At 35.4% G+C, this 13439-nt stretch overlaps 1 protein-coding gene across 9 annotated transcripts in view; it reads left to right on the top strand.

Annotated features, from left to right (window-relative positions):
• Positions 1-13439, top strand: part of DLGAP1 (DLG associated protein 1) — a 419465-nt gene that overhangs the window by 66122 nt on the left and 339904 nt on the right. For 2 of the 9 annotated variants that reach the window (XM_068671532.1, XM_068671533.1), the window contains exon 2: positions 8854-8887. The exons of the other annotated variants lie outside the window; for them this stretch is intronic. The gene's annotated coding sequence lies outside the window, so the exon portion shown is untranslated. The remainder of the gene's footprint in view (positions 1-8853; positions 8888-13439) is intronic. 9 annotated transcript variants of the gene reach the window in all.

Here is a 13439-nt window from a genome sequence, read left to right as displayed (position 1 = left end):
CTTGTCTTAATCTTTGGGCTTCTGTTCTCAATGTGTCAGAAACATGAAAGAAAATGTGCTCGGTCATTTGTAAAAAATTGAAGTAGACGGAAACTTTCATTCTGGTGTATATTAGTTCTTAACTTTAAAGTATGTTTATTTGAAATATGTTTAGATCTGTTGTATTATAATTAAGTTGGTCTTTGTTGGTGACAACAGAATAAAGTATTTTTTAATGATTGCTTGAGAAAAAGGAATCTTGCTTGTAGAAGCTGGTGGTGTGTGTGTTTGTTTTGTTTTGTTTTCCTGCAGGAAGGTCAGAAACAAGAAAGGAAAAGAATATAATGGTATTACATAGGAGAGAGATGCCTGGGAAATGCTGTACAGCACTGTGAAGGGCAGAGGTCTAAGTATTGTTGTTAGACTCCACAGCTAGGGATGCAATGCATCATTTTACAAAGGACTGTGGAAAGGCAAACACACATAACAGGAACATGGCTGATGTAACTCTTCATATGGACTGTTATCTGGTTTTGTCCATTAGTGTTGTGCTTCTCACTCCACTGGCTCACAGAATGCTCACCAGGGAAAGAAACTGCAAAACTAACAAAACATGGCAGTTCAGTGAAAAGAAGCTTTGTTTTGTTTAACTGCCTTGAACAGCTATTTTATACCAACAGCAATTGGTGAAATAGAGCAAAGAAAGTGTGAACCAGCATTGTGTTCTCCCTTCAGTTTAAACAGAAGGAAATAGGAACTCATTTCTTCACCTAATTCTCTGAAATCTCAGTATTACAGCACCTGCGTGCTGTGTTCATTTGTCTTCACAGAGAGCTAGGATGAACTGCTTGGCTGGATTCCTGGTGTAGGGTGTTTTTTTTTGCTGACCAGTAGCAAAAGTCTGCAAAGAAATAACAGGCTAGTGCATTTACAATCATATATTTGATTTAGCTACATCTTGCTTATTTAAAATATTTATTAATTACATTTCAAATACTTCTTCTGACTTGCTAACTTGTTTTTAATTAAATCCTTGTTAAGTTGATTGGCTTAATTGAAATAAATGCAACACCCTGATGAGAACTGGGTTATTTTGAATCTAGTTAACCTTCAAGTGAAGGTGTTTTTCTTTTCTCTCTCTTCTGCAGTGTAATTACAATTGAGATTAGCTTATTATGCACATAAAGAATGACCTTTCATCTTGTCCAAGGTAAAGACAAACAAAGGCATTTAGTGCATGAGCAGAAAGGACATAGATTTTAATATAAAATACAACCTTATTGTTTGTTTTGTCTTTTGGGGTGCTCTGTTGTTCAGGTGGATAAGATATTTTTGTTTGTAAAGCTTGAAAAAACATGAATCAGGAGACAGGTTCTTTTGGTAGGTGCTATACAGAACCTCAAAAAGAATAAGTGAATTCTGCTACTAAATCAGGCTTCATTTCTAACTGTATTTCTGTGTTTGTTAGGCTGCCTCTCTGGATGTCCTTGTGCTATGTCTTGAATAAAAATGAAGTCTCAAAATTGTAGTTTCTCTCTTTTTCTCCTTCTATCAGGCTTGTCAACTTTTTTTTTTTTTTAAGGAAAAAAAAAAAGATGAAAAGCTCTAGTGATTTCTGTATATAGGCCTCAAGTGCAGAACCATTCCCATCAAGGCATCTCTTTGTTTTTCAAGGCCCCATTCATTGTGAATACTTCTGTTAATTGTATTGTTATATATCCTCATACTTCATTTAAATGCTGACATGGGATACAGTACTGCTGTGTTTTAATGAGTGTGGTAATGACTTGAGGCATAGCATGTATGTAGAGAGAACAGCAATGAAAAATAAAATTATATTTTAATTGACAGTATCTGCATAACAAAAAGCATGTAGGTAGCATAACAGTCTAGCAGATAGAGACAGCATTAAAATGTAAAGACTCACACCTTTATGTCAGGACACCCTTCCTTAGTAAGTTGTAAGTTGCATTCCTGGACATATTGCACAATAGCTCTGTGCATTGTTTTCATCATCTCTAAAACAGAAAGTAAGCATTCTTATTAACTGTTACAAAATATCTCAGTGTAAACTTCCATGTAAATATCTTGGTACTACTTGTGTTTTTATGGCAGTGTGATGTTAAATTCTGAAAGCAGAGGCCTAAGGAGTAGCCTGACTTTTTGTTAATACTACTATCAAGAGCTGTTTGACATCAACATCGGAGAAGAGGACAGGTTAATGCTCTTCAGTTTGTGACTCATTATCACTTTCTTTTGTTCCATGAAAAATACTGAGTTAGTATTTTATGGGCTGTAGAAAAGTACAAGTGTAAAATCTATGATACCTGAAAAACCTCCCACAAAATGCAGATTAATATCCTAGAATACTGAGATGGTTTTACCCAGCTGGGTAGCTGAATTCCACCACAACCACTCTCTCACTGCCCCTCCTCAAAGGGAAAGGTAGAGAAAATATGAAAAGGGCTCAAAGGTTGAGATAAAGACAGGGAGATGGCTCATCAATTACTGTCATGGGCAAAACAGGTTCAGTGTAGAAAGATTAATATAATTTATTGCCTATTGCTAACACACTAGAACAGTGAGAACTAAAAGCAAACTAAAAACACTTCCTCCCCCAAACAGCACAAGGGAACAGTGAATGGGGGCTGTGGTCAGTCCATGATGCTTTGTATCTGCTGCTCCTTCACAGTCACTCTCTGCCCCTGCTCCACATGGGGTCCATCTCTTCAAGAGCTGCTCCCACATGGCTCCATACCACAGGGTCCATCCCCCAGGAGCAAACTGCTCCAGCACAAGTCTCCCACGGGCAGCAGCTCCCCCCAGACCTGCATGGGATCCCCTCCAATGGGATCCCCTGCAATGTGTGTATCTGCTCTACTGTGGTACCCAAAGGGGAATTTCTGCTCCAGCACCTGGAACACCTCCTGCCCTCCTTCTGCACTGACTTTAGGTTCTACAGGGCTGGTTCTTGCTCCTGTCTCTCCCAGCTGTTGTTGCACAGAAGTTTCCTTTCTTCAGTCTGCTCTCCCAGAGGTCCAACCAGCATCGCTCACTGGCTCAACTCTGGCCAGCAGCAGGTCCCTTTTGGAGCCAGCTGGAGCTGGCTCTGACCTGACGTGACCTGACATGCTCACAGAGGCCACCCCTGCAACCTCCCACTACCAAAATTTTGCCACAAAAAAAAATACAAATACATGCATTTTCTCATGTGGCTAATTGGATAGTTTAAAAATTACATTCAAATCAAGGCCTCTGTTAGAAGGAATATAAATATTTTAAACAATATTGATATATGAAGCCTTTTCTGTGGTAAATTGAAGGTTGTATGAACTATTGTGTTTGTTGGATCTTCTTGTTCAGAAGAATACTGTTTGTGCTTATTTAAGGTTCAGAATATATTCACTTGTAATGGTAATGAATGATAATTTAGGCTATATGCTGGGGAAGTGAAAAATTTTCGTTCACTTGATGCAGGTGCAGATTATAGATGAGGGAAGGCTGATGGAACTGGATTCCATATAAAACTTCTTTGCACAGGCTTTTCCTCAAATTCAAAAGCTATGTTGTGGGAGGTAATATTTTCCTTTTGTATTTTAACAGCATACCGATGGTCCCACACACACTAGAATTCATTGCTATTGTCATCTGTCTGTTAATCAGGTTTTCAGTGTGAACTGATATTAAGTTGTTAAAATATCATTCAAAGTAAGATGAAAAATATTTTAGGTGCTGATTAGCTTATAGAATGACTAAGTCCATAAGTGTTAGTTTGTCTACAAGAAGCATTTAATAATATAGAAGTCACAACTGATGATTTCACAAAGCAAGAAATTATTCCTTTTCTTTTTCCTCTGTTGTCTGTGGCAAATATTTTTAGTAATCTGAACCCTAAACCTCACCAGTGAGTGACTGTTGTTTTTCTGTTTTATTTAACCTCATTGCTCTGCTGCGATTTTCCAAATAAATTGAAAAAAAAAAAAAAGCATTTAAAATGAAAAAGAAAAATCTCCCTATTGTATAAAAGGCATTGTAACATTGTAAACCTAACAATGACTACTTATTTTATTTTAATTGCTGATTATTTGTGTCTGTTAAGATACCAGGGCAGAATTCAGAATAGTAAATAGAAATAAATATAAATCCTTCCTAACAGTGGACAGGGCAGTGACATCTGAAGGACCAGTTGAGGACAAAGTGCTGCCCCACCTTGAGACAAACAGATGTCATAGAAAAACTTCAAAGTCTGACTCTGAACTTGCTTGCCACTGACATTGCTTTGGGTTCATTAACTTTACATTGACTCCAGGCTGTATATGTTAAAGGTGTTTCATGTAAATATGGTGGAGCTGAGGCACTAAGAACTGTGTGGATAAATCTGACTGTTGACTGAGACATGAACATGCCTGAGGTAAGTGATCATAAAGATCCCTTTTAGATACAGTTGCCCATAGATATAGATGCAATCAGGTCTAGGGGGATCTATGCTTTTTTGGGTTTTGCAGTTTTCTAGGACATAACACTGGAGTAAAGTCTCCCCTTGAAGGCTTCTGAGCACTATTGCATAGTGCTCAGCCACCAATAGTGACTGGAAAAGATTGTCACTTCACCACTCTTGGAAGGTTTGCATAGTGACATGGCAGAAGAACCATTGCAGCCAGCTCTCGGTAGAACCTGCCTTAGCGCTTTCAGGAGGGAGCTGTGCCACCCCTTACAAAGCCTTTAACAGTGCTTTTGGGGGAGAGCCACACCAAGTAGTGCTACAACAGAAGCTTTGCTTCCAGGTTAGGGATGAGATGTTTCACAGTTGGTCTGAAAAAGCTTGTACTGCTTCAGACTGTGTAATAATTTATTTTGAAGATAAATATAGGATCTGAGTTTCTGTGACTGTCAATCTAATGCTGCAAATGAATATTAAATACACTTTCAAAAGTCAGTGACAGAATTGAATAAAATACTTTTTATAATACTTCTCAATATTTTGTTAAGTGATGGTAAATGATTTTGTTAAAAAAAAAAAAAAAAAAAAAAAAACTCTAAAAGCTAAAGAAAAGGCTAAAGTTGATAGGAAATTTTGCATATTTTATGCCACTGAGTTCTCAGCTGAATATGTATGACTACTGTTGTACCAATAAAGATATATTATTATTTTAATTCCTCAGATGTAGCCAATCAATTAGAATATTGTACCTGTCAATTTGCCAATTTGCCATTGGTCTCTCTTGAAGACTCTTATTTAAGTTTTCTTGCTCCCTAATAACTTGGTTCTACTTGGTTGAAGCTTTGAAAAGATGAAATTTATTTTCTCTGGCAAAGAATAAGATCAAAGTTATGCTAGCCTGAGGTGTTGATATATTCTTAATTGGAGAAGATTTTCTTCTCCCTCTTAGAAGTCTCATGGAGAAATTAAAGTACAGCTTTTTTTTCCTATCTTCTGTTTTTCTTTCTCACACAGATGATCAATTATAATCCTTATTTGTTTGCAAGGCTTTAGACCTTGTGGTTATGGAAAGTAGTCTTATCTTTTTCTTCTCTAAGATCTATCAGGAGCCTCTAGGGAGGAAGTGGGACCTCCTTTCTTATAGTCAGAACATTAGAAGTACTGCTGCTGTGGTTTTCCTTCAGAAAAGGAAGTTTCCTCTATGTATATGTATTCAAATGAGAAATGTTGTTGGAGAATGCTATAATGTTCTTTCTTTTCAGTTCCATTTATACTCACAAGTTAACCCAGTCATAATTTATATAGATTGCACATCTAATAGCCTAAAGATTAACCTGTGAAAGTGTTTCTTGTTCAGTCAGACTACTCCAAGTTTGACTCTTACGTTACCATATCTGCCAATATTTTTTTTATATCCAAGGTATGATATCTGCCACAGGCAGAATGTGTTTTGCTCTAAACTAGTGTCAAATTGAAAATGTTATGATTTTGATACACTTTGACTGCTTTGATTAAAAGACTCAATGCATGATGGGGTTTCCCCATGGTTGTTTCTTTGATGCGTGCGCTTAAACACAGAGTTGTAATTTACCAAAGACTGCTATGGTCAGACAGTGACCTTTAAAACAAAGGATAAGCACTGTCCTGGAGCTCATGCGTGGTGTTGTAGAGCTGAATTAAAATTTCTATGATGTCTGAAGTTTGCACTTCTAAAAGGAGATCTGGAGTCTTCATTACTCTGTTTGCTGAGAATATATAATCTTAATGACTAAAATGTCCTCTCCTATACTCTGTAATACGGTTGTCCTCCATCTTAGTTCCATCTTGACATATCTATGTCAAAAGATTTTCTGATTTATCAAGTGTAAATGATAAGTATTGTGATCTTGTCAAATATAGGCTGCTAGAAATACTACCACATCCCAAATTTCAGTCCCTTGCAATAGGATAGGGAAGAGATTTGGCTGTGTTCCAAGACAATATACCGTGTGTGTGTGTGTGTTTCTGATTATATGTATGCTTAGGTTGCATGTATGCTTGAAAAAAAATATATATATATGTTAACTGTAGAGCTCACTTGGTGACCTCTGTTGTGAACTTCATTACCTACCTGTCTGTCAGTAGAAATAAGGTAACTGTTAAAAACTTGATGTGTTTAGCTGATGTAGAAGTACGTAGCTCCTTTTTCTCTAAAAATACCCAAAATATCACTTTATCTCTCTTTTCTTGGAGGGAGAATTCACCCTTTGAACTGCATTATTCTACATTGAACCTGCTTAGTTCATTCAGTTTTATGCTCCTTGGGGCAGAATGCCCTTCATCACATTGTTCAGTACATTGTCTACAGCTATAACACTGCATACAGAAATGAGAGCAGCTGGAACAGATAGATGTGTCCAATATTAAAAAGATTAATGTATTTACGAAAAAGGTGCTGAGGAGCCTGGAATACTGCACTTGAGTGGGACTCTCAAGTGATGTCACGGACTTAAAACAGAGAAAAACACAACAAATAACTTTGACATTTTATCTCAAACCCACTGAGCATTCTTTTAGGTCAACATTTAAGGATATTTCCCTTTAGTTCCAAAAGGTATTCATTAACCTTGCCATTAAATTCATGTATTAGGGTCTTTCAGGATCAAGGCTTGTACATAAAGCCTTGTACATAAAGAACACACAAAAGTGTGTTCTTGGATCAGTTTGAATAGATGGGGGAAAGAAAGAAACTTTCACACTATCTTTCTTCCCAGTGTCTGATTTACTTTGTTTTCCTTGCAACTGTAAGGTCCTTTGTTCATTGGCTTAAAGGAGACATATATAAAAGTCCCATTACAATTAAAATAAATTACCTGTATCTTCCTTCCATGAATAAGAAACAGACACTCTTAGATGCTGCATCCATTACCAGTTTTGGTGATCCACAACCTGCTTGCAAATATGAAAATGAAGCACAAAGAAAGAAGTTCAGGGGAAAGTTATAATGGTCATCCACTCCTCAAAGAATACTGTAAAACAGGAGTGTCCTGTGTGAGTGTGTTTGTGTGTCTTTGGGAGAGAAAGGGGACTGAAACATCAGTATTTGATCACATAAACCTGGCTAGGGTATTAGTTCTCTAAGGATCAATTCCATACTGGCAGAAAAGAGGATTAGTTTGGCTTTGAACTGGTGTGGAAGTAGAACTGTTGGAGAAATGGTCAGCAAATGCATAGATTCAAATAATTATTCCTCAGAATAATACGTGATAGTCTCAAAAGGCTCTATTATCACTAATTCGCATCACAATTGAAAAAATGAATGCTGAAAGATCTTATTGCTTATACTGATTTTATTTTTTTTTTTAATGCATTGACTTGAACACTTATAACTGTGTGAAATTCTGGACTCAATGAATTGATGACAAATTTCAAACTGATGAAATTCAACCCTTTTTTCATCCTCTGTTTTGAAGTTACTCAGTTATACACACAGGTCACTTTTTCAAATGAGAAACTCATTACTTACAGTAAAATAAATAAATAAAACTGGCACCATCTTTATTGACTTTGATAACTGCCTATATGAGCATGATACTTTGGTGAGAAAAATGTTAATCATATAGACAGAAGGTTTTTTGTTCAAGAGTCTCTGAAGAGCTTTTGTAGGTTTTGAAAGCAAGGTAATAGTTGATTAACTTATAATCACAGTCCTTAAATCTACAATATCTAGTATTTGATCTCACAGTTTCACTTCTTTTGTAATTCTAAATTATTGAACAAAGTGAGACCAAATAAATTGTAATTTTTCTTGGCCATGTTGCAATGTCTAATTAAATTTCAGGAGGAAGAGAACTAACACTCTAAATGCGCAGTTACCATTGATCCAGGCACAGGTTCACTGAGGTTAGGAATTGGGGGGTGTTTAATTTTTTTGTTGGGGGGGGGGGGGGGGGATTTTTTGTTTTTTTTGTCTTATGGACAATTCAGATAGTTTGGGTTCCCTAGGTTTTTCATTAGGAAGTAAGTTGTGCAGATCTCAGTTCATTCTTTTACTTCTTTCCTATAGCTCTTACAGATTGGTGCATTGTGTTGAGCATGCTCTCTGGAAGGGGTGTTCACACGTGTTCTGTACAGGAAAAATGCCATCTTGTTCTGTCAGAATTCAAAATTGAGTCACTTTAGTGTCAAAATTACTATATAGGAAAGTTAAATATGATATCTAAAAGACAGCCAAAAATAAAGCCAAAGTTTTTTTGTTCCCCCTGCCCTCAAGTGAGAGGTGTCAGGGAAAAATTAACACCGGACTACTTTAGGTTTCAAAATGAGTCCTAAATACTAGCTCTTTTTTACTAAAACCACTTCATATCAGTTTATCTCAGTAAATGTAATAGAAGTTTAGTATAGCACGTTACTGAATACAGTATGACCGTTACATTTGCCTCACCTTTTTTCAGACTCTTCAGTGAGGATGACACCATTTACCCAAAGGTAAATATTCTTATTATTCTTATTCTTATAGAATAAGGATGAGGTAGCTCCAGCCTTCCAGCAACTCATTGCTCATACTCATTTAAACACAGCTAAAGAAGTTGAAATAAGCTTACTGAATGTTTTCTAAGTTTTAGTTGCTGTTTTTTAAACAGTTCACAAGAGTGTTCTCTGGTTTTATTTTAAAGTCAATAATTTATTAGAATTTGTGTGGGGGAAGGGTTGCTTGTTTGTTTACTTTTACAATGAGATTTTGTAGTTAAACTTTATTTAATTTGTTATGCAGTGGAACAATATGGTATTTTATAAAAATATTCCCTGACTTATGGGCCAGGTTTTATACAATATAATTCTAGCAGTGATTAATACAAATAAAACAAAAGTAATAAAACAAATAAAAAAGTAATGATGAAAGGACAAAATGATGAACATTTTCTTTGAACTTTCTTTCAGCAGAATTTTAAAAGGTAATGCTCTTTGCAGAAAGTTGTCTTTATCCGTTTTCTTTTTCTGTGATGATTAATGAGGCTTACGAAAGTTTTCCAATTTCTCTTCCCCATCACAATAGATTATTCACTCTTATCTGAGTGTACAAACAAAATCTGGAAAAAATGGTAGAAGCTAGGCTACATTTTACTGTTGATGTTGTTCCAGCACAGCTGTTTTATTTGCTTTTAAAACTTTCAGGATTTTTTTCTGCTGCTTAACAATGGAGATCAGTTTTCTTCTTTAAAATCTAGAGGTACTTTTAAAATAGATTTTATTTTTAAAATCTAGAGATATATGGGGCTACATAGGGGAATACCTAGATGCAGTTTCCAGTTATGTAAACTAGTGAAGTATAGTCTTGTATTAAGCTTCTTGACTGTGTTTGCAAGGCAATGTTATATGCAGGTATGATCCAACACTGTAAGACTGATTTCCTATAAAAAAAAAAAAAAAGGCTACTTTCTGAGTACACAGCATATGTTTTAGAATATACACGTTGCTCTCTGAATTACTGGTTACACTGGAATTCTGCAGTAGTTGTAGCTTCTTGCCCTGTTTTACATATTCTCTGATTAATTTGGGATTTTTTATTTATTTATTTATTTATTTATTGTAGCACAGTGTGTTTTGGGTTAATTACCATTGTGCATTGAATTGCACAGAATATAGATTAAAATTCTGAATACATTAAGTCAGAACTACTTAATAACATTTATCTTCCTTTCCTCTCTTTACTAAAAGGCAATGGAAATAGGATTCCTTAGGAATACAGGTTTGATGAAACTGGTGCTTTCTGAATTATACAACTCAAAATAAACACAAAAGCACCCAACTAGCTGTAAAATATGTATGGTGTTTAATTTAGAACTATTTTTTTTTTTTTTTACATATTTTCATGGAGGGAGATGAAATGTAGAAATTTTCAGTATTTCTTTCAAGTGTGTATTAGAAATTTATTGTAACCCACTAAATTTATGAGATTTTGTGTTTGTAGAGAAATACTGGGAGTATTGCCCAGAATAGAATGAGCCTCACATTCTCTCCCTTAATGCTAGTACAGTCATTGCGCAGCTGGAACAGTGTCAGAAGGTCACAATCAAGGAGCAACAGATTTGGGGACTGATTTATCTAGGACATTTGCCATCATTCTTCTTTCTGTTTACAACTATGCATTGGGGAAGCTATAATAATAGAAATAGTGCTCTTTGCAATACTAATTCAATTAGGTTATGTTTTTTCAATCAGTCAATTACATAATCAAAATCAAGTTGAGAAGAGTTTAAAAGTACACAAGAAAACAGCTGTATGGAGGAGGCATTTATTTATAGTACAGATTTTAAAAAGCCTAAAATTGAATGTTTTTTTTTTTTTCACGTGAAAGTGAGATAATTTGATTATTAAATGATACCCAAATAAACGCCTTTTCATGTTACAAAAAGTCAACTTCTACCTTATTTTTTTCCAGTAATGAAAGTAGATTATGACAGGTATGGAAATGTGGTGTTAATTTCTGATACAGGTGGTAACACTTTTTTAACCACCACACTATTTTACCCATCTGTTATCTGATAACTCTTAAAAGATGACAAAGAAATGGTTCAAGATTTTATGCTCAGTAAGTAGCAATGATACAGCAGTAAATGTCCAAGACAGTGCTTCTTTCTGCCATGATACTGCTGTGAAGTAAATTTGTCAGATTGTGTTTTTGTTTCTCAGAACCAAAAAAACTCTAATGCCTCAGATTGTGTGTTTTTTCCCAGCAGTCCTTTACTGTCCCACAAGAGTCATGATATTAAACTAGCCCCAAACCATCCTTTTAATGAACTTTTGAAATTCAAAATTTTTCTCATTTTAAACTCTCTTGAGTTCCTCAATTTATATGCACAATCTGAAGAAAAAAATAAAAAGTTTCATTCATTTATTTTGAACTTTCTGGCTGGTAATTCGATAAGACATCACCAGATTTTTGAGTTATAGAAGGAGATAATGGTGCTCTTTTATGAATTTCATGTGAAGCTCTTAGCCATATGAAAAAAATAGTTTATGGTCTTCTGAAGATTAGAGGTTTACAGATTGTTTCTTGTCTGCAGATATAGAAAACAGTACAGTCTAGTCTTTTTTATATTGTAAAAAATGAAATAATAATCTTATAATACAGAGGAAACATATTCCAGGATATATTTTCATGGGAAATCCTGAGAATCTCAGCTTTGCTTGTGATCTGGTGTTTGACCATGGCTCAACTATTTTATTTTTCTGTGTCACTGCCTCTTAACGCATTCATTTTTTTCTTTGCTGACTTTCAAAAAGCAGCATTGTTTTATATGTGTTAACACAGGGTATATGAAAATGATCTTTTAGTTTGCTCTCAGGTATCTACAAACACTGTAATAAAGATGACTTCCAAGAAAACAATATGTGAAGCAATTAAATCACTCTCTGCTGAGCAAAGTACTTGGGAAGGTCCTGCAAGGGTATATGACACTGTGTGACACCCTTCTCTTCCAGTCAGAGGAAAGCTTAGAAATCTCTCTGAATTATGTCAGATGACCATAATTCACTGATACCAATTGTAATTCACATCTATTTGTATCTTTCAAGAAAACTTCACTTTAAGCAAGTCGACAACATGCAAATCCTGCATGTTCTGTATCATCCCAAATCCCTGTTGCCTTCTCAGTTCCCTCTTCTGTTTCATTCCTTATTTCACATGTTTAATTGATAATTTTTCAGTCCTGTGGTCCACAGGCATCAGAGGTATGTCAAATAGACATACCTATCAGAGGCATGTCTACTAAGGGACTTTGGAAGTTGACAAAGAAACTTATTCATATATATTATAAACCTCTGTCTGCATGTGAAATTTAAAAATGTGTTCTAACATTCTCTTCAAAATCTTGAAAAGGTGTTCCCTGTAAAAAGCTATATTTTGATGTTGTAAAATTCTATAGAATAGCATCTCACCTACCTTTTGGCTGACTGGGGAGAGTCATCCTTCTTCCTTCACTCAGCAGCAATCAGCCCATGATGCTCACTGCAGGAAAGAGAACAATGACATTTTACCTGCTATTATCTGCTGTGAGCAACTTGAGGGAGCAGGAGTGAAAACATATTGCTGCACCCCACTATCTGCTGGGATGACTGAGAGCATTGGATGAATTCTGTGCAACTTTAAAAAGGGAAACACAACCTGCTTATCCCAGTTAGCCAAAGTGGGCAGGTGAGGAAGAACTGATACAGACATAGAGCAATTCTTTAATCTCTGCCTGTTGAAAGGAAGCTGTGGGTTGCTTCTTACATGGAACATGTTATGAAATGTTCCTATTTATTTATCCAGTATCTTGTCTGATTCTAGTGGCTATTTATAGTTTCAAGTGTATTCAGTCATTTGAGTGTGAGATGAAAAATGTGAATATGTCAATTTCTGTGATATTTTGTCTTACTTGTAAATATGCAACATCAAAAGAGGTGTGCAACTAGTTGATACTGGTTTTAGAACAGAGTAGATGCAGTTCATGCTAAGCTGATATTGCAGCACTTGTGGACTTGTTACCAACTCCAAAATAGATCCTTCACATTTGCATAGCAAAATGGGGACCATCTGAGGATGACAGAAAGAAAAACATAATGTGTGAGAGAAAGAAAGATAGAAAGAGAGTATTCTTCCAAGTGCATATTTAATTTTAAAAAATCCATATTTCATTAAAAGATAGTTTGGTTAGCAGTACAGAGTTGATACATTTCTTTACTAAATGTCAAATTTACCTAAATATTATCAGAACCTACACTCTTTATTTAATGTTTGTGCAGATTATTTTAATTGTACCACCATCCGTCCACTACTGTCCTTAAATTTAAGTGACAGATTTGGTTTTAGGAGACAGATATTCAGTGGTATGTCTATTGAAACACTTCAGTACTATAAGATATAATAAACTTTACCACAATAAATATTTATATGAGAGCTTAAGAGCTTTGTGTGTGTGTGTGCTTGTGTGTGTGGTTAAAGACCTCTGCAATCTTTTTGTTTTGCTTTAAAAGTGAGAGTGATATGTTTTAGTTA

The sequence above is a fragment of the Anas acuta genome, chromosome 2, assembly GCF_963932015.1.
Source record: "Anas acuta chromosome 2, bAnaAcu1.1, whole genome shotgun sequence".
Lineage (NCBI taxonomy): Eukaryota > Metazoa > Chordata > Aves > Anseriformes > Anatidae > Anas > Anas acuta.
The sequence above is the reverse complement of the archived record's forward strand: the minus strand, read 5'-3'. Positions and strand labels throughout refer to the sequence as shown.